Source organism: Pituophis catenifer, unplaced genomic scaffold, assembly GCF_029215685.1.
Source record: "Pituophis catenifer annectens isolate HBS135680 unplaced genomic scaffold, rPitCat1.0.hap2 SCAF_5, whole genome shotgun sequence".
Taxonomy (NCBI): Eukaryota; Metazoa; Chordata; class Lepidosauria; order Squamata; family Colubridae; genus Pituophis; species Pituophis catenifer.
The window spans coordinates 92,194,263-92,213,760 of record NW_027256885.1 but is presented as its reverse complement, the minus strand read 5'-3'; positions in this window follow the sequence as shown (position 1 = coordinate 92,213,760).

Below are 19,498 nucleotides of genomic sequence, written 5' to 3'. Positions count from 1 at the left end.
AATAGGGCCCTTTAGAGAGTATCCAGCTGAACCCGCATTCCCACAGGCCAGGAAGCCCAAACCACCGTGAGAGGGTGGTTTTTGGACTTTTTCTGACTTTTTCCATCTTGCCTTAATTAGGATGGCCAACCACCGTGAGAGGGTGGTTGGATAGTTCCCTCAGCTGGACTGAACGTGAGGACTCCTACCCATTACCGTGAGAGGGTAATGGTGACTCTTCCGATTAACTTAGTCTTGCTTCCTGGACATTTGAAACCATCATTATAGACCCCTAGGCCATGTCTAGGTCAAACTTGTATTATCACTCTAGTGTCAAAATGTATTCTAGGGCAAAGCTTCTTGCGCTGCGAGATTTCCCCCTCTCGCAGGCCTGGCCCTCTATGTTATCGAGGGCCCACCTTAATGACAGATCTTGGGACCCCGAGAGGTGGCATGTCGCAAAAAGGGGATTGAGGGGTTTTTTAAAGACTTTTTTAAATAGACTTTTAAGGGGTTCTGAAGTGGGGAGGTTACGTGGGTTTGGGGGAAAACCCACGGGGGTTGGAGACCAGTCCGGCTGCGATTAATGGTGCCGTAGGGGGTGCGGACTCTGGGGGAAAGGGGACTGTTAGAATGCCCTCTATTGAGGGCTTCTCTATTAACACGCTGAGTGGGAGGGGCAGGTATGGCGGGAGCAGGGGGCCCTATCATGTGGTGGGGGCACGTGCTCGCTATCTCCGAGCGATTGCGTGCCCCGGTCCCCTTAGCTCTTCCCGTTCCCCAGGCTGCTCAGAGTCTCAGCGCCTGAGTCTCCGGCTGATGTTGTGTAATGCCAGGTCCGTAGTAAATAAAGCCCCCCTCATTTGTGATCTTATTCAGGAGGGGGGAGCAGACCTGGCAGGTATCACGGAGACCTGGTTGGGCCATGAGGGGGGAGTTCCCCTCGTGGAGATGTGCCCATCAGGCTTCCATGTATTTCATCAGCCGAGAGCTCAGGGCAGGGGCGGGGGGGGTGGCAGTCATTCTAAGAGAAGGTCTTGATCCGAGGGAGACCACTGTACCTCAGATAGCCGGATGTGAGTCCCTTTTTGTGAAGTGGGGTCGTGGGGTGCAGATGGGTCTGTTGATCACGTACCTGGCTCCCTGCCACGTGGCAACGACCCTGCCCGAACTCCTCAATGTTATAGCCAAGGTGGCGGCTGATACCCCCAGACTTGTGGTCATGGGGGATTTCAACCTGCCATCCATCGGTGAAACATCTGAGGTAGCTCGGGAGTTCATGGCTTCCATGACGGCCATGGACCTGACCCAAGTAATTCACGGCCCTACTCATGTGGGGGGACACACTCTGGACTTAGTTTTTATCTCCGGTCAGTGGTTGAGTGGCCTTGATATAGGGGATGTAGATATTGAACCCTTGTCATGGACTGACCACTCGCTCCTTCGACTTGACTTTCTGACCGCCGTACCCCGTCGCAGGGAGATGGAACCGACCAGGTGGTTCCGCCCCAGGCGCCTGATGGACCCTGATAGGTTCCAGATGGAGCTTGGGCCATTTCCTGAGACTCTAGCTCATGACTCGGCTGATGACCTGGTGGCCGCCTGGGATAGGGCGGCTGCCGGGGCTTTGGACCGGGTCGTGCCTTTGCGGCCTCTGACCCGGCACCGAACTCACTTAGCTCCTTGGTTTTCTGAGGAGCTGAGGGAGATGAAGTGCCGGAAAAGACGCCTAGAGAGCGGTTAGAGGGCCAGTCGTTCCGAGTCTGACTTGACACTGGTAAGGTCTCATATTAAGACCTACCTAGTGGTGATAAAAGTGGCGAAATCTAGCTATTTTGCCGCTCTTATCACGTCATCAGATAACCGCCCAGCCGCCCTGTTTAGGGTGACCCGCTCCCTCCTCCATCTGGGAGCGCGGGAGGACCCCTTGCAGGGCCGAGCTGAGGATTTTGTACAGTATCTGGATGATAAAATAACTCAGATTCGGGAAGACTTGGCCGCCGACTGGGTTAGTTCAGACGAGATGACTGAGGCAGGCCTTGAGAGTGTTATCTGGGAGGAGTTCGATCTTGTGGCTCCTGAGGACGTGGACAGGATCTTGGGACGGCTGAACGCAACCACATGTTTATTGGACCCGTGTCCCTCCTGGTTGGTGCTGGCTTCCCGGGAGGTTACACGAGGCTGGCTCCAGGGGATTATTAACGCTTCTTTGAGCGAGGGTGTCCTGCCGGCCGCCTTGAAAGAGGCAGTGGTGAGGCCTCTCCTCAAGAAGCCATCCCTGGATCCGGCTGTTTTGGCTAACTATCGTCCAGTCTCCAACCTTCGCTTTATTGCGAAGGTTGTTGAGAGTGTGGTGACGCGACAGCTTCCCCAGTACCTGGATGAAGCTGTCTTTCTGGATCTGCTCCAGTCCGGCTTCAGACCTGGGTACAGCACGGAAACAGCATTGGTCGCGTTGGTGGATGATCTCTGGAGGGCCCGGGATAGGGGTTATTCCTCTATCCTGGTCCTATTAGACCTCTCAGCGGCTTTTGATACCATCGACCATGGTATCATGTTGCGCCGGCTGGAGGGACTGGGAGTGGGGGGCACCGTTTTGCGGTGGTTCTCCTCCTACCTCTCTGACCGGTCCCAATCTGTGTTGACAGGGGGGCAGCGGTCGACCCCAAGGCGCCTTGTTTGTGGGGTGCCGCAAGGGTCGGTCCTCTCGCCCCTCCTGTTCAACATTTATGTGAAGCCGCTGGGTGAGATCATCCGTGGTTTTGGGGTGGAGTTCCATCAGTACGCTGATGATACTCAGCTGTACATTTCCACCCCAGACCATCCCAATGATGCCTTGGAAGTGATGTCCCAGTGCCTGGAGGCCGTGCGGGTCTGGTTGGGGAGAAACAGGCTTCGACTCAACCCTTCCAAGACCGAGTGGCTGTGACTGCCGGCGTCCCGGTATAGCCAGCTGATGCCATCGCTGGTTATTGGGGGCGAATCATTGGCCCCCACGGAGAGGGCCCGCAACTTGGGTGTCCTCCTGGATGCGCGGCTGTCTTTAGAAGGGCATATGACAGCCGTGGCCAGGGGGGCTTTTTGTCAGGTTCGCCTGATATGCCAGTTGCGCCCCTTTCTGGATCGGGACTCCCTACGCACGGTCACTCAAGCACTCGTCACTTCTCGTCTGGACTATTGTAACGCTCTCTACATGGGGCTCCCCTTGGGGTACACCCGGAGGCTCCAACTGGTGCAGAATGCGGCTGCGCGGGGGATTATGGGAGCGACGGGGCGCTCCCATGTGACTCCTCTTCTGCGCGAGCTGCATTGGCTTCCGGTGGACTTCCGGGTGCGCTTCAAGGTGTTGGTGATCACCTTTAAAGTGCTCCATGGCTTAGGGCCAGGGTACTTACGGGACCGCCTTCTGCCACCAATAGCCTCCCACCGGCCGGTTCGCTCCCACAGAGAGGGCCTCCTCAGGGTGCCGTCGGCCAGACAATGCCGGCTGACGACCCCCAGGAGGAGAGCCTTCTCTGTGGTGGCACCTACCCTATGGAACAATCTACCCCCAGAGATACGAGTGATCTCCGACCTCCGGATTTTTCGTCGGGCCCTAAAAACTTATTTTTTTCAGTTAGCCGGTCTGTCTTGATTTTAGGGTTAGTTTTAAAATTTTAATATTGATTTTAATTGACAAGTTTTAAATTATGGGCCAAATTTATAAATTATTTTAACTTTATTTTTAACTGTGATGTTATGTATAGATGTTTTTATCTTGGCTGTTCACCGCCCTGAGTCCGAAAGGAGAAGGGTGGTATAGAAATTTGAATAATAAATAAATAAATAAGAGAGGAAAGTGCTTGTTGGAAATTACATTAACAAACAGTTAAACCCCTTTAAGTGGTAATATATCTTCTGAGACCTAGATGTCACGAAAAGGACTGCCATATGGAAAAACATCTGAGTGACCTCACTGTGAATGACACAAAGACCTATATGTTACAAAGAGTTACTTAATCCAATAAATTTACCCAAGGACAGTAGTAACTCTCCCATTAGCAACTCTGAGCACTTAAGAAAAGTTGTGCGGCTAAGATAATTTTGTAAACTAAGATTAATGCTTTAAGTAATTAGATGAACTTATTATCCAGTGTATGTAACCATATAAGGAAAATCGGATGTATGATCTCATGATTAACCATATATGGAAAATGTATGATCTCACTGAATCCTTTGTCTTAGAAATGTATAAAAACCATTGTATCAGAGTTGTTTCTTTGTTCAAAGCTTCATGTAAAAAAACTGGCTCTGAACCTTGTGCAATAAAGCTGTCTCTGACTGACCTAGGAATGTTTTTTAGTCCTTCCATTCCACAACAGGTGGGCAGAGCTTTGCTCCGCCATTGCTACCAGATTGCCGAACCAACTGTGACGATCGCTACCGGATCGCCCGATCTGGTCCGAACCGGGAGCATTTCACCCCTGCTTTGCAACTTTTTCATATCTCGATTGTATTTGCAATTGTGTATACCACAGCATATCAATCCCTTGTTCTTCTAATTCTTGTTTTATTTTCAATTCCCCCTTTTCTGATAAAATATCTTTATATCTAATAATATTTCCCATATTAATAATATTTGGATGTATTAATGCTTCCATTGTTGAAAGCCATGTTGGTATTTTCAAATAATGTTTTTCTCTAACTTTGTCCCCTACTGATAATAAAGCATTTCTTACTTAATGTCTTTGAAAATAGCTATGTATCTTATTCTTCCCATACCATAAGAAAGCATGCCAACCCAGTTGTAGATCATGACCCTCCAATGTCAATAACCTTGTATTTCTTAATACAATCCATTCTTTCACCCATGATAACGTTGTTGCCTGATAATATAATTCCCAGTTTGGTAGTCCAAACCCTCCTCTAAGTCTTGCATCTTGTAACATTTTTATATTAATTCTCGCTTTTTCCCCTTGCCATATAAATTTCATTATTATTTTATTAAGATTTTCAAAATATTTTTTTTCTTATTTTATCAGTATTGTTTGAAATAGAAACAACAATCTTGGTAATATATTCATCTTAAGTGTTGCTATTCTTTCCATTAATGATAATTGTAAATTCTTCCATCTCTCCAAGTCCATCTCAATTTGTCTTCAATTTGTAATAATTAACTTCCTTAATCATGATGCATCTTGCTGTTAACTGAATTCCTAGATATCTTACTTTTTTAGTAATCTGAATATCTAGTTTTCCCATTAACTCCCTTTTCTGCTTCTCTGTGATGTTTTTCACCAATATTTTCATTTTATCTTTATTGATTTTCAACCCTGCCACTTCTCCATATTCTTCTATTTGTTTTATTAATTTTGGCCCAACTACTTGCGGCTCCTCTAAAATAAACACTAGATGATCTGCAAATGCCTGTAGTTTATATTCTTCTTTCTTAATTCTGATACCTCTTATCTCTTCATTTTGTCTTATATTTCTATTCAATACCTCTAATGTAAACACAAATAATAACGGGGATAAAGGACAACCCTGACTTGTGCCTTACATGATATTAACCTTCTCTGTCATATCTCCATTTACCATCACCTTAACTGATTGCTTATAATAAATTGTTTTAATCATGTTTATAAATCTCCCCCAAAATCCATAGTCTGTAATTGTTTTATCATAAATTGCCAATTCACGTTATCAAACGCCTTCTGTGCCTCAAGAAACATCAACGCCATTTGTTTTTCTGGATGTGCTTCATAATATTCCAAAGTATTCAAAATTATTCTCATATTGTCTCTAATCTGTCTCTTAGGTAAGAAACCATTTTGGTCTGTGTGTGCATCATCGTTATTCTTTCCTCTAATGCCTTTTTATAATCTTCTGGTATTTTGGGTAGTTCAGATTTTTCTAAATATTGTTGTATCCTTTCTTCTGATATTGTCTCTTGTTTATAGAGTTTCTCATAATATTTCTGTACTATTTTTTTCTTTTCTTCATTTCGATAACATACAGTTCCCTCCTCATCTGTTAGTTGATTAATTAACTTTTTTTCTCTCTCCTTTTTCATTTTGTATGTCAACCATCTTCCTGGCTTGTTTGCATTTTCAAAGAAATTTTGCTTAGAAGTCTTTATTTTAAGTGCCAAGTCCTCTTTTTCAATTAAATTCAATTCATGCTTTTTTAGGTCCGCTTGATTTTTAATCTTATTTTGTGTATCTTTCTGCAGTTCCATCTCTAATTGAGTTTGTCTTTTCTTTTTGTTCCTTTTTCCCAAATAAGTCATTGCCAATCCTCGAATGTATGCTTTTGCTGTGTCCCACACATTTTGTAGTGAGTTATCTTCCTTTTTATTTTCTCTGAAAAAGAAAACCAATTCTTTCTCCATAAATTGTTGAAACTCTTTTTCATTTAATATTGTTTGATTTAATGTCCATCTTGATCTCTTCTTTTGTCCCTTCCATATAATTGTGATCGGATTATGATCTGCCCATGTGCTTGTTTCAATATTTATATCTTGTACATTAGCTAATAAATCGGTTGATATCCACATCATGTCTATTCTAGACCATGACAGATGTCTGTTTGAGTAGAAAGTACCGTATTTTTCTCCCCTAAAAGAGGGTGAAAATTTGGGTGCGTCTTATACACCGAATGTAGCCCTTCCCAGCCTCTGAAACTGAAGTTTCAGAAGCTGAAAAAAGCCTCTTAAAGGGAGGTTTCAGAGGCTGAAAAAAAAGCAAGGCGCAGAGCTCACAACCAACAAACCTGTTGCTAAAGTTCACCTCTGAAAACAGCTGATTGGGGGTATTCCGGGAGACCATCCACCTTCCAATCAGCTTCTGTTATTGCATTAAAATCACCCATCATGCAGATATTCTCATATTCAAATTCTATTATTTTCCTGTGTAATTTCCCATAAAAATCTTCTTGGTCATCATTTGGGGCGTATATTGTCACTAAAAGTGTTTGTTTATAGTTCATTGTTACTTCCACCATAAGAACCCTCCCTTCTTCATCAACAAATATTTGTTTAGGCTCTAATGTCTTTTTAATGTATAGTACTACACCTCTTTTACTTTGATTTGCCAATGCAGTAAATACTTCTCCCAATTTTGGGTATTCCAAAAGTTTTTTATGTTGTTTTCTAATATGAGCTTCTTGTAAGCATATTATATCCATTTTTAATTTGTCCAATTTATTTAAAGTTCTTTTCCTTTTTATTGCCAAATTTAGTCCATTTATATTTATCGATATTGCTTTTATTTTTTCTTCCGTAGTTTACTTGTTAATAGCCTTTGCTGATCTTGTCGTTCTTATCTCTCTTTGATCTTTAACATCTTTTAGCCTTGCCCCTTCTCTTATTGCTCTTTCTTCTTGTTCCTTTGCCATGTCTCTTATTTGTTCTTCTTTTTCTTTCACAGTTTCTTCCTGATATCTAATCTCTTTCCTCTCTCAGTCTTTCCTCCTCTTGTAATCCCAAGTATTGGTCATAAAATAATTCTGCCTTCTCTAATGAATTTAGTCTGTGTCTTTGCTCCTGCCAATTCACCTGTCAGCACTTCAACCTGCATTTACTCTAGTGCTGACATAAGAAGGAGAAGAGGGGACTGCTGGCAAGAGGACACTTGACTTCTCACCTACTTATTTTCCCTGAAGATAATATCCCCTAGGAGATGAGATGGAAGGGGGGACATTCCTGGGAGCTGAAGTAGTAGATATGGGGAGAGTGATTTGGGAAGAGGGCCAATGAGACGCAGAGAATTGGGGAACAGAAAGGGAAGGTTTGGGGTCAGGAAGTCAGAGTTGGCTACGCCACAATCGGGGACAGGTCGTGCTTAATAAAATGAAAGATTTCTTCAAAGACTATTTGTTTGGAAATGCAATTTATTTTATTTGAGTCGACATCGAAACCTGACAGATAGCCAACTCTCCTTTCCAAGCTGGCTGACCTCCAAACCTCCAGCTCCCTTCCAGATGTATGGAGTGAATGGAGACGCAGCCCGGACGTCATGGCAGAAAGTAAGCTGTCCGAAGAGAGCTTAATTCAGGCAACTGGAAAAGAGCCAGTTCTGATCCCAGCCAGCTTGGATGCTACGGGGCTTCAGGATATTACGGAGCCTCAACCCCCCCCCCCCACTCCTCCATCGAAGCTGCCAGACAGCCAAGATCCGACGATCGTACCACAACCCAAGAAGAGAAAAGATGATTATTCGGCGGTTTTGCCAAAAGCCGCAGAGGCTGAGTTTCCCGTCCCGAGCGTTCAGGGGAAGGGGAAACCCCTAAGTGAATTGGGGAGGGCAGACTGGCTATGGGACTGGCAGCAGGCCAGGCACCAAAAAGCTTCAGGGAAGCCACTCGAGAGCCCCATAGATGAATTGAAAGAGAAATTTGACCATGCCATCCTTGGGGAGGAGGGGCCATCATGCAGGCCAAAGGAGAAGAGGGAACCAATCTGGGCTGATGAACCAAGAGGCCATAGACTGAAGCACAGCCCTTCCCCCCCCCCCAGCAGAAGGAGAAGAAGCCCAAAGATGCATCCATGGGTTCCTCCCTTACACAGCAAGCAGAGCAGTCTGGATAGGACATCACCTCCCCACCCTAGAATGAGAGATGAGGAAGAGGACCAGCGGCACCGAGGGCAGTCTTACAGAGCCCTGCGCTGGGAGGAGAGGGCAGCGAGGGAGGACCCACCCTGTTTCAGAGGGAAGTTCGATGGTGATCCAGACCAGCTAGCCCAATTCCTCGACACAGCTGAGATCTACATCGAGCGCTATGGACACCTCTACCCATTTCCCAGAGCCCTAGTGAGTGCCATTTCAGAAGGGTAGCAAGGAGATGGTCAGCAGCCCTCTACAAGAACAGGGGCCCCCAACTGCAAGACGCAGATGGGTTCTTACAACTACTACGAGCCCGGTTCGAGGAGGCAGAGGAGGACCCCTATGTGGAGGATGAGCTCAGGAACCTAATGCAGAAGGGGAGGCCCATCAGAGAGCATATCCGTGAATTCAGGAGAGTCATTGGGACCTTACCTCCCTTACCAGAGCGATTACTGGTGTATTTCTTTAGAACAAGCCTAGACAAGCAAATTGCCCAAATGACCACTTATCGGGATATCTTGAACCAACTCTCCGAATGGTTCCGAGTAGCGATAAAAGTCGACAGAGGGTTGCGAGCCAAAGACATGTCAAATCAACCAGATGGCAAGCAGAGGGGCCAACTGGACCAGGGACCACCCATTAGACGAGAAACCACAGCACCACAGCCTACCCAGAGGCCTGTCGTCCCGCGGAGCCCACTGAGGTGCTACAGGTGTGGGGGGATTGGTCACCTGGCCGCAGCGTGTGGAACCCCGAGGCCAAGATCAGACCCACCGCCCAAGGCACGACCGGAACGAGGGCCCAAGCGCGCCACCAACGCGCCACGGAAAATCCCCCAGGGTCCAGAGGTCTTCGCCCACCTAACCGAAACAAGGGGGATCCCAGATGATGGAAATCAATCCCCCGAATCGTATGACAGCGAGGACGAGGGTGAAGACGACCCAATGGTGAGTGGACCCATCCACCCTTTTCTTTTCTCTATACGCCTAACGGACCCAAAAACAGAGACCCAAGGGACTTTCCAAGCCCTAATAGATTTGGGCTGCACGAGGTGCCTGATTAACCTACCCACAGTGCTAAAATTAGGGATCCGAGTCAAAAAGCTCAACCACCCAATTCGATTTGAACAAGTTGATGAGTCTCTAGTGGAGGGAACTTACGCCACACACCTGACCGAACCAGTGAAGCTGGAGCTAGCAGATCACTGGGAAACGATTCGGTTCATAATAGCCCCCAAAATGACAGATCCAGTCATACTGGGACTCTCTTGGCTAGACAAATGGGGCCCCATCATCTGGTGGCAAGAGGGAACCTGCAGACTGAGGATAGCAAAGGGCCCCCAACCCCTGCCGCTCCAAGCAGGTGAGATGCCCCCCACGCAGGGGCCCCAATTCCTCCCGCTGCAACAAGGGTCCCTCCCTAAGGGTACACCAGAGCACCTGGCGGCCGCATCCGACAGCTCCCATGAGACAGAACAAATCCCAGAGGAGTACCAAGACCTTGCAGAGGTGTTTAGCGAGGCCGAGTGTGACGTTCTGCCCCCTCCCACCGCGAGGCTGATTGCGCCATCGAGATCATCCCTGGAGCGAAACTACCTAAACCCAAATTGTATGCCATGACGCCCCGTGAAATGCAAGAAATGCAGAACTACATAGACAAGAACCTACAAAGGAGTTTCATTGAGCCAGCCAAACCACGGGTCACGGCACCAGTCCTCTTCAAAGAGAAGAAAGATGGCTCTATGCGCCTGATGGTTGATTTTAGAGCTATCAACGCTGTCTGCGTACACAAGTTATATCCCCTTCCCCTCATGAAAGACATGCTAGCTCACCTGGCCAAAGGGAAAGTTTTCACCAAACTAGACCTCCGCGAAGCCTACTACTGGGTACGCATCAGGGAAGGAGATGAGTGGAAAACAGCATTCAACTGCCCCCTAGGGGGTTTCCAATTTAAGGTGATACCATTTGGACTGCAGGGAGCCCTGGCGGTGTTCATGCAATTGATAAATGAAGTTCTACATGAGCACCTCTATAAGGGGGTCCTCGTCTACCTAGATGACATTCTCTTTTTTTTTTAAACAAAACTTTATTCATTCTTAAAAAACATTTAAAACAAATATAAAAAACATACAAGTTTCTCTTAATCAAAAACATATTTACATATACAGTACACAACTTCATCTATTGACTACTTTCTATTATTATATATACATATATACATAAACACAGTGACTTATTTCCTTTTCTATCCATCTGACAGTGCTGTTTTTAATTGTGTTGATTTCTTCTAAATTTCATCTTTAACCATTCCCCCTCCTCTGGTTTATCCACTGGTACCATCTATTCCATATTGTAAAATATTTTGAGTCTTCCTTGTCCTGTAACTCTAAAGTTAATTTGTCCATTTCTGCGCATATATAGATTTTTTGTATTAGCTCCTGGTCAGTTGGCAAATGATCTATTTTCCAGAGTTGTGCTAATGCTAGTCTAGCCGCCGTAATTATGTGAAGTATTAAATATTTTATATCATTTCTAATATTCTTTTTAATCATGCCTAATAAAAAGACTTCGGGTTTTAATTCAATTTCGTAATCTGTTATTTCTAATATCCATATCTTTATTTTGTTCCAATATTTCTTAATTTCTGGGCAAAGCCACCAAGCATGGTAAAAAGTTCCCTGTGTCTTTTTACATTTCCAACAGGCCGGATTTACATTTGGGTACATTTTTGCTAACCTTGCGGGGGCCAGATACCATCGGTACCACATCTTATAGTGATTTTCTTTATAAGCTACCGATTTTGTCATGCTGTAATTGTTTTCCCATGCTCTTTCCCAGTCTTCTAACTGTATACTGTGCCCAATGTTCCTCACCCACACTATCATCTGCCCTTTAACCAATTCTTCTGCCAAATCATATTCAAGTAAATATTTATAAATTTTCAAAATTAATTTCCCTTCTTTAGATTCTAGTAATTTGTCCAATCGATTTTGTTTTAAGTCTATTCCTCCCTCCTCTTGGTCCTTTCTATATCTTATCTTTATTTGTGAATAGGGCCACTAGTCTATTACTATTCCTTGTTCTTCAAGTTCTTCCCTAGTTTTCAATTTTCCCTGTACATCTACTATTTCTCTATATCTTAAGATTTTTTGTTTTGATAATATGTTGGGGTGAGTTATTGCTTCTATCGTTGATAGCCAGCCAGGAATTTTCATGTAGTGTTTGCATTTGATTTGTTGCCATGTGTTGATTAAAGATTTCCTGATAGTGTGGTTATTAAAATGTTTGTATATTTTATTTCCTGAGCTCCATATAAAGGCATGCCATCTCTTCATTAAATCATGTCCTTCCAGATTTAACAATCTTTGGTTATCCAAGGTTATCCATTCTTTGATCCATAATAGGCTTTCAGCCTTATAGTATTTTTCCCATGCCGGGAACCCAAATCCGCCTCTAATTTTGTCGTCTTGTAATATATTTAATTTTATTCTTGATTTTTTCCCCTCCCACACAAATTTTGTAGTTGTTTTGTCCAAATTATCAAAAAATTTCTTATCTAATTTTATTGGAATTGTTTGGAATAAATAAAGGAGTCTTGGAAGTATGTTTGATTTTATCACTGCTATTCTCCCCAGCAAGGACAGTTTTAATTTCCCCCATTTGTCTAAGTCCTCTTTTATTTTCTGGACTAAAGGTTCATAATTATCTTCTTTTATTGTTGCAGTTCTAGCTGTCAAATTTATCCCTAGATATTTTACTTTTTTAACTGCCTGTAGTCCTAAATCTTTTACTAATTTCTCTACTTGTTTTGTTGTCATATTTTTTATTATCATTTTTGTCTTTTCTTTATTGATTTTTAGGCCTGCTACCTTTCCAAATTTTTCAGTCTCTTTTATTAATTTCGGGGTTGTTTCTATTGGATCTTCTATGAAGAAAACAAGGTCGTCCGCAAAAGCTTGGACCTTGTAATCCTCTCTCTTAATCTTTAATCCTTGTATTTCTTTGTTTGCCCTAATTCTAATTAACAGGTTTTCCAAAGTTAAAATAAAAAGTAGGGGTGACAGCGGACAACCCTGCCTTACTCCTTTATTTATTCCAAAAAAATTTGTTGGAGCCCCATTCACCAAGACGCATGCTTTTTGGTTCTGATATATTGATGTTATCATTTTTGTGAATCTCTCTCCAAAATTCATACTTTTGATTTGCTGTTTCATAAATTGCCAGTTTACTTGGTCAAACGCTTTTTGTGCATCCAGAAAGATCAGAGCTACCTGTCTCTCTGGATGCACCTCATAATATTCTAAAACATCCATTACCATCCTTAGATTATTTTTTATTTGTCTTGTGGGCAAAAAACCATTTTGATCCTGATGTATTTTGTTATGTAATAATTTTTTCATCCTATTGGCAATTATACACATGAAGACTTTGTAATCGGTATTCAATAAAGAAATCGGCCTATAGTTGTTTATTAATGTGGTATCTGCCCCCTCTTTGGGTATTAGGGAAATATATGCTTCTTTCCATGTATTTGGTAATTTTGCCTCCATTAAAGCTTCATTGTATATTTCTAATAGTATTCCATTTAATGATTCTCCAAATGTTTTATAAAACTCCGTTGGTAGACCATCAGTCCCCGGAGTTTTATTATTTTTTTATCTCTTCAGCGCTTCTTTTAGTTCCCCTATCGTAATCTCCTTATCTAATAATTATTTTTCTTCCTCTGTTAGTGTTTGCACTCCCTCCCCTTTTAAGTAATGTTCAATTTCCTCCGCTGTTACTATGTCCTTCTCATAAAGTTTTTGGTAATATTGAACTATTATCTCCTTTTTCTTCTCTAAGCCCTGTTGGATCCTTCCCTCATCGTCTTGTAGCTTCTGAATTGTTCTTTTTTCCCTTTCCTTCCTCAGCCTATACGCCAACCACCTCCCTGGTTTATTTGCATGTTCGAAGTAATTCTGCTTTATATATTTCAAAATCATTGCATATTTCCCTTGTTCTAATATATTCAGCTTGTGTTTTGCTGCTATCCAATTTACCCTTATTTTTTCATCCCCTGGGTTTCCTTGCAATTTACATTCCCAATTTTGAATTTTTTCTCGTAATTTATTATATTCTTTTTCTCTCTCTTTTCTCCGTTTTGCATTATAAGCTATTGTGAGGCCTCTTACATATGCCTTAGTTGAATCCCATAAGTTTTGTAGGGAGGTGTGTTGTTTTGTATTTTCCTTATAAAACAATTCTAACTCCTTTTCCATATATTTCTTATATTCTTTTTCTTTTAATAGCTGTGTGTTCATTGTCCATCTATTTTTCTTTCTCTGCTGCCCCTTCCACGTCATCATTATTGGATTGTGATCAGCCCAATTATTTGATAAAATTTCTACCGCTTCAATTTCCATCATTAACATATTGGTTACCCAAGCCATATCCAACCTAGACCAGGACTTGTGTGGATTCGAATAATATGTAAAGTTTTTAATTTCGGGGTTATAGAATCTCCAGCTATCTACCATATTTAACTCTTCCACCATATCTGTAAAGGTTCTGGGCAATACATTTTTCTTATTTTTATTTTGCTGACCACATTTATAATCTTTTCTTACATCTAGAATAGCATTGAAGTCTCCAATCAGACATACATTTTCCATTTTTTGATCCATAATTTTCTCATGCACTTTTTTATAGAATTCTAATTGTTGACTATTTGGAGCATATATTACTACCAATAATATATTTTTGAAATCAAGTTTTAGCTCTATCATCACTATTCTACCTTCTGTATCCACATATCTTATATTGCTATCTATTCCTTCCTTAATATATACCACTACTCCTCTTTTTTTTTCTTCTGCCAAAGATGAATATTCTTTACCTAATTTCTTATATTGTATATATTTTATATCCTGTTTTCTTATGTGTACCTCCTGGAGGCACACAATATCTGATTTTTGTTTCAAATTTTTTTTGTAAATTTGGTGTCGTTTGGATGGTGAGTTGAGTCCATTAACATTCACCGATATAATTTTTAGGGTTTGTTCCATTTCTTACTAACTTTCCTGTTGTTTCTTCTTTGTTTCTTCCTGTTCCTTTTTTTTGCCTCTTGTTTGCACTCCTTCTTCTTCCTGAATCTTTCCTTCGTCTACTTTCCCTCCTTGTTGTGGGGTTCTTTCACGTTCTCGTCTCTGTTTTCCTTTGGTGTTCCGTCCTCCCTCTTCTTTACTGCCATTTGTTGTCTCAATGCCCGTCATTTGATCATATAGTTCCCTTGCTTTACTCTGCGAATCCACCTTTATTTTCTTTCCCTGCCACGTTACCAACATTCCTTCCGGCATTGTCCATCTAAAGGGTATATATCTTTTGTTTAGTAACGTGGCCAGAAACCAATAGTCTTTTCGCAAGTCTCTTATTCTTTTGGGTATTTGCTTTAAAGTAATTATTTCTTTGTTCCTGTAGAACATTGGTTCATCCTTTGTTATCTTGTATACAATATCCCTCACCTTCCTTCTTACAAATCCTATATATACCTCCTGGGGAAGTTTGTTTTGTCAGGTGTAATTTGTATGAACCCAGTAGACTTCATCTAATTCATTAATTATTTTGTCCTTTTCTCTTTGGAGTGCCTCTGCTATCATCTCCGCCATTACCATCGTCAGATCTTCCTCCCTGTCTTCAGCTACATTTTGGAAACGCAGATAAAATGCCGCTTTTTCCATTTCCAATTGCGCCACGGTATTCTCAAGTTCCTTATTTAATCCCGTCATTTTTGTATCCAATGCTTCCAATTTTTCTTCTGTCGATTCAGTTTTTTGTTCTATTTCTTTTATCCTTTGATCATTTTTTTGGATGATTTCTTGTATCAGATCCATTTTTTCATCTATCTTTTGGATATCGTTCTTCTCTCTTTACCTCATCCATGTCTTTTCTAGATTGTTCGTGATTTCTAGTCATGCATTCTTGCATTTTGGCCATGGTCTCTTGGATTGTTATGAGTGTGGCCTGCATTGTTGGCATATTGGGTGTGCTAGGTTGCTTCTCTGATGCAAACATTCCCTCCAAGGTTTTCTGTGTCACTGGGGAGGCTGACGTTCCCGCTAGAATTGATGTTGTTTTTTTGCCTGTCTTCAACGTTGTTGTGGTGGTGCTAGTCATTTCTTTCAAAATCCTATATTGTTCCACCAATATTTTATCAACTTTCTCCCAAATCACCATCCAAATTCTATATAATTTCTTTCTTTTCCTTTTCTTTTCTCTCGTGAAAGTTCAATTCAATAACCTTTCAATCACTTGATCTCTTTTCTTTAAATAAGTTCCTTTAAATAATTAATTATTTCTATAAAATACTCCGTAAAAATGTAGCAGAAATATAAATTTAAATATAAATATAAATATATATAAATATATGGCTTATATAATCCAAGACTAATCAAACAGTCAATTCTTAATACCTAATATTTGATTATTCAGTAATCAGTAGCTATAATACTTAAGTTATATAAAATCAAGAAAAGAAATATCCCAATAATTACTTCTAAGTCTCTATGTATATTATAAATTTTAAATATTTTTCTAAATTGTTAAATACTATTTTATTTGCTAATAAATAAATATAGATAAATAAATAAATATCACTATAATTCTTAATTGATTCCAATAAATACCATGTCAGGTTTCATTGCTATCTTAAATAAACTTCATTCTCAAACGCAAGGTCTCTAATGAATCTTTTTTTTTTATTTAAGAATAGAAGAACGACATGCCTGAACTCTGGTGCAGCCAAGATTGGCACCTCCTTCCAAACCCCTCCCTTTCCGTTCTTCAACCCCAATGTTTCATTGGCCCCCATGCAGATCCATCTCTTCGTCCCAAGCACTTTCTTTTCACAAGAATTTTCCCCCTCCCTCTGTTGCCCAAGTAACACTATCTGCCGAAGAGCCAGGAACTAGGTGAAAGTTCATCTCAGCATTAAAGCAAGGCTTCTTCCTCTATCATTCATTTCATGTCAGCGCTGAAAGAGATCATAATTTGGAACGCTGACATACCAATAATAATTTATCTATGCCTAAATAAAAAGGACAAATATGAGCAGTATATTTTCAGTGTTCTATGAGCCTTGTTTGTTATATTTTCAGTGAAGGAAAAAGACAAGTTCGTTTTATTACCGCTGGAATCCTTTCCGGTTTCAATATGGCGATCTCTAATCTACACAGTCACAGTATGCAGCTCTTACTTGCCAAACTACCTCTCTCCTTCCGTTAGGGCAGCTAAAAAGAGGGTACAAGAGATGTCCATTCTTCCTTTAATCTCCACAGTTTAAATCTGTTTCTCCTCACCTTCGTCTTCACTGTTTTAATGTTTTTTAGTCTTTCTTCACTGATCTGTATTCCATCCCCTTCCTTTTTGCTCGCCTCTTCAGTTGCCGCCCATTTACGCTCTGAGTTCTTTTTTCACGCTGCCCCTCCGAAAAATACTTTCTCCTCGATTTTGCGCCAAAATAATCCAAATTAATTCTGCTTTCTGCTCATCCTCAGCGATCTTGCACTGTACTCACTCCTTTGCTCCCGATGATCTCATTTGGCTCATTGGGCCTCCGGGCCAGCTGCACTCACCGCACCAGCCGGCTTCTTCCCAAGCCTGGATTGAGGGATCTTCTCGGTATGGTGGGAGATCGCACCTCTCCTCGCCTCCCCCGAAGCTTCCCCTCCTTATTCCCGATCTCTCCGGGACCGGTCTCCGCTGAAAAAGGCACCAAAAGCTTAGAAATCTGACACTAGAGAGAGAGCACTTCTCTCCCGTGCTGCCACGACCTTACGTCACTGCCGGAAGCTCCTTCCTAGATGACATTCTCATTTACACGGAAACCATAGACGAACACATACCCCTCGTCCACCAAGTGCTGGAAAAACTGCTGGGGGCGAACCTATATGTCAAGCTATCAAAATGCGAATTCCACCAGTCACGGCTAGACTACTTAGGCTACCGAGTGTCGAACGAGGGGATAGAAATGGACCCAGCCAAAGTACAATCAGTTTTAAACTGGCAACCCCCTCGCACCCCCAGACAACTGCAAAGCTTCCTGGGGTTCGCGAACTTCTACAGACAATTCATCCCCTCTTTTGCAAGAATTGCCAAACCTCTGACGGACCTCCTAAAAACAGGGAGTCCAGCAACAAAACCCCGCCCAGGACAGCATCTACAGTGGGACCTAACCTGCCAACAAGCATTCGAAACACTAAAAGAAATGTTTGCAAAAGAACCAGTCTTAAAGCATCCTGACCCCGAACAACCCTTCATCATCCAAGCAGATGCCAGCGATGTGGCAGTGGGGGCTGTGCTACTCCAAAAGAACAGCCAAGGGAATCTACAACCTTGTGCCTACACATCCCGCAAACTCACCGACACAGAAAGACGATGGGCAGCGTGGGAAAAGGAAGCATTCGCAGTGAGATGGGCACTGTTGACCTGGCGACACCTGCTAGGAGGAGGCCAGAGACCATTCTTTTTGTCTTTGTCTTTGTCTTTTATTAGATTTATATACCGCCCTACTCCCGAAGGACTCAGGGCGGTGAACAGGCACAAAACAAAATACATAAATACAAAAGTTAAAAGATATAATTAAAACCAGATTAAATAATTTAGCCCAAGACAATTAAAAATCCCAAAATTTAAAACAAATTAAAATTTCGAGGTAAAAGAATTTTAAAACAGGGGAGAAAATTAGGCCAGGCCGGCTTGCTGGAATAGGAGAATCTTAAGAGCACGGCGGAAAGTGCGTAGATCTGGGATCCTCCATATCTCTGGGGGGAGCCGGCTTGCTGGAATAGGAGAATCTTAAGAGCACGGCGGAAAGTGCGTAGATCTGGGATCCTCCATATCTCTGGGGGGAGCTCGTTCCAGATAGTGGGTGCTCCCACAGAGAAGGCCCTCCCCCTGGGGGCCACCAGTCGACATTGTTTAGCTGACGGCACCCGGAGGAGCCCCTCTCTATGAGAGCGTACCGGCCGGTGGGAGACTGCTTGTGGTAGTAGGCGGTCCCGTAAATAACCAGGTCCTAAGCCATGGAGTGCTCTAAAGGTGGTAACCAGAACCTTGAAGCGCACCCGAAAGACCACCGGGAGCCAGTGCAGCTCGCGCAGGAGAGGTGTCACACGGGAGCGCCATGTTGCTCCCATAACCACCCGCGCGGCCACACTTTGCGCCAGTTGGAGCCCCCGGGTGCTCCTCAAGGGGAGCCCCATGTAGAGAGCGTTGCAGTAGTCCAGGCGGGAAGTGACGAGGGCATGAGTGACTGTGTGTAGGGAGTCCCGATCCAGAAAGGGACACAACTGGCGAATCAGGCGAACCTGATGAAAAATCCTCCCGGTCACGGCTGTCAAGTGCTCTTCTAAAGACAGCTGTGAATCCAGGAGGACACCCAAGTTGCGAGCCCTCTCCGTGGGGGCCAGCGATTCGCCCCCAATAGTCAGCGATGGTGTCAACTGACTATATCGGGACGTTGGAAACCACAGCCACTCGGTCTTGGATGGGTTGAGCCTGAGCCTCTTCCTCCCCATCCAGATCCGCACGGCCTCCAGACACCGGGACATCACTTCAAGGGCATTGTTGGGGTGGTCCGGGGTGGAGATGTACAGCTGGGTGTCATCAGCGTACTGATGGTACTTCACCCTGAAACCACAGATGATCTTGCCCAGCGGCTTTACATAAATGTTGAACAAAAGGGGCGAGAGGACCGACCCTTGTGGCACCCCACATATGAGGGGCCTCGGGGTCAACCTCTGCCCCCCTGCCAACACAGACTGCAACCGGTCAGAGAGAAAGGAGGAGAACCACCGTAATACAGTGCCCCCCACCCCTAACTCTTCCAACCGGTGCAGCATGATACCATGGTCGATGGTATCAAAAGCTGCTGAGAGGTCTAATAGGACCAGGACAGAGGAG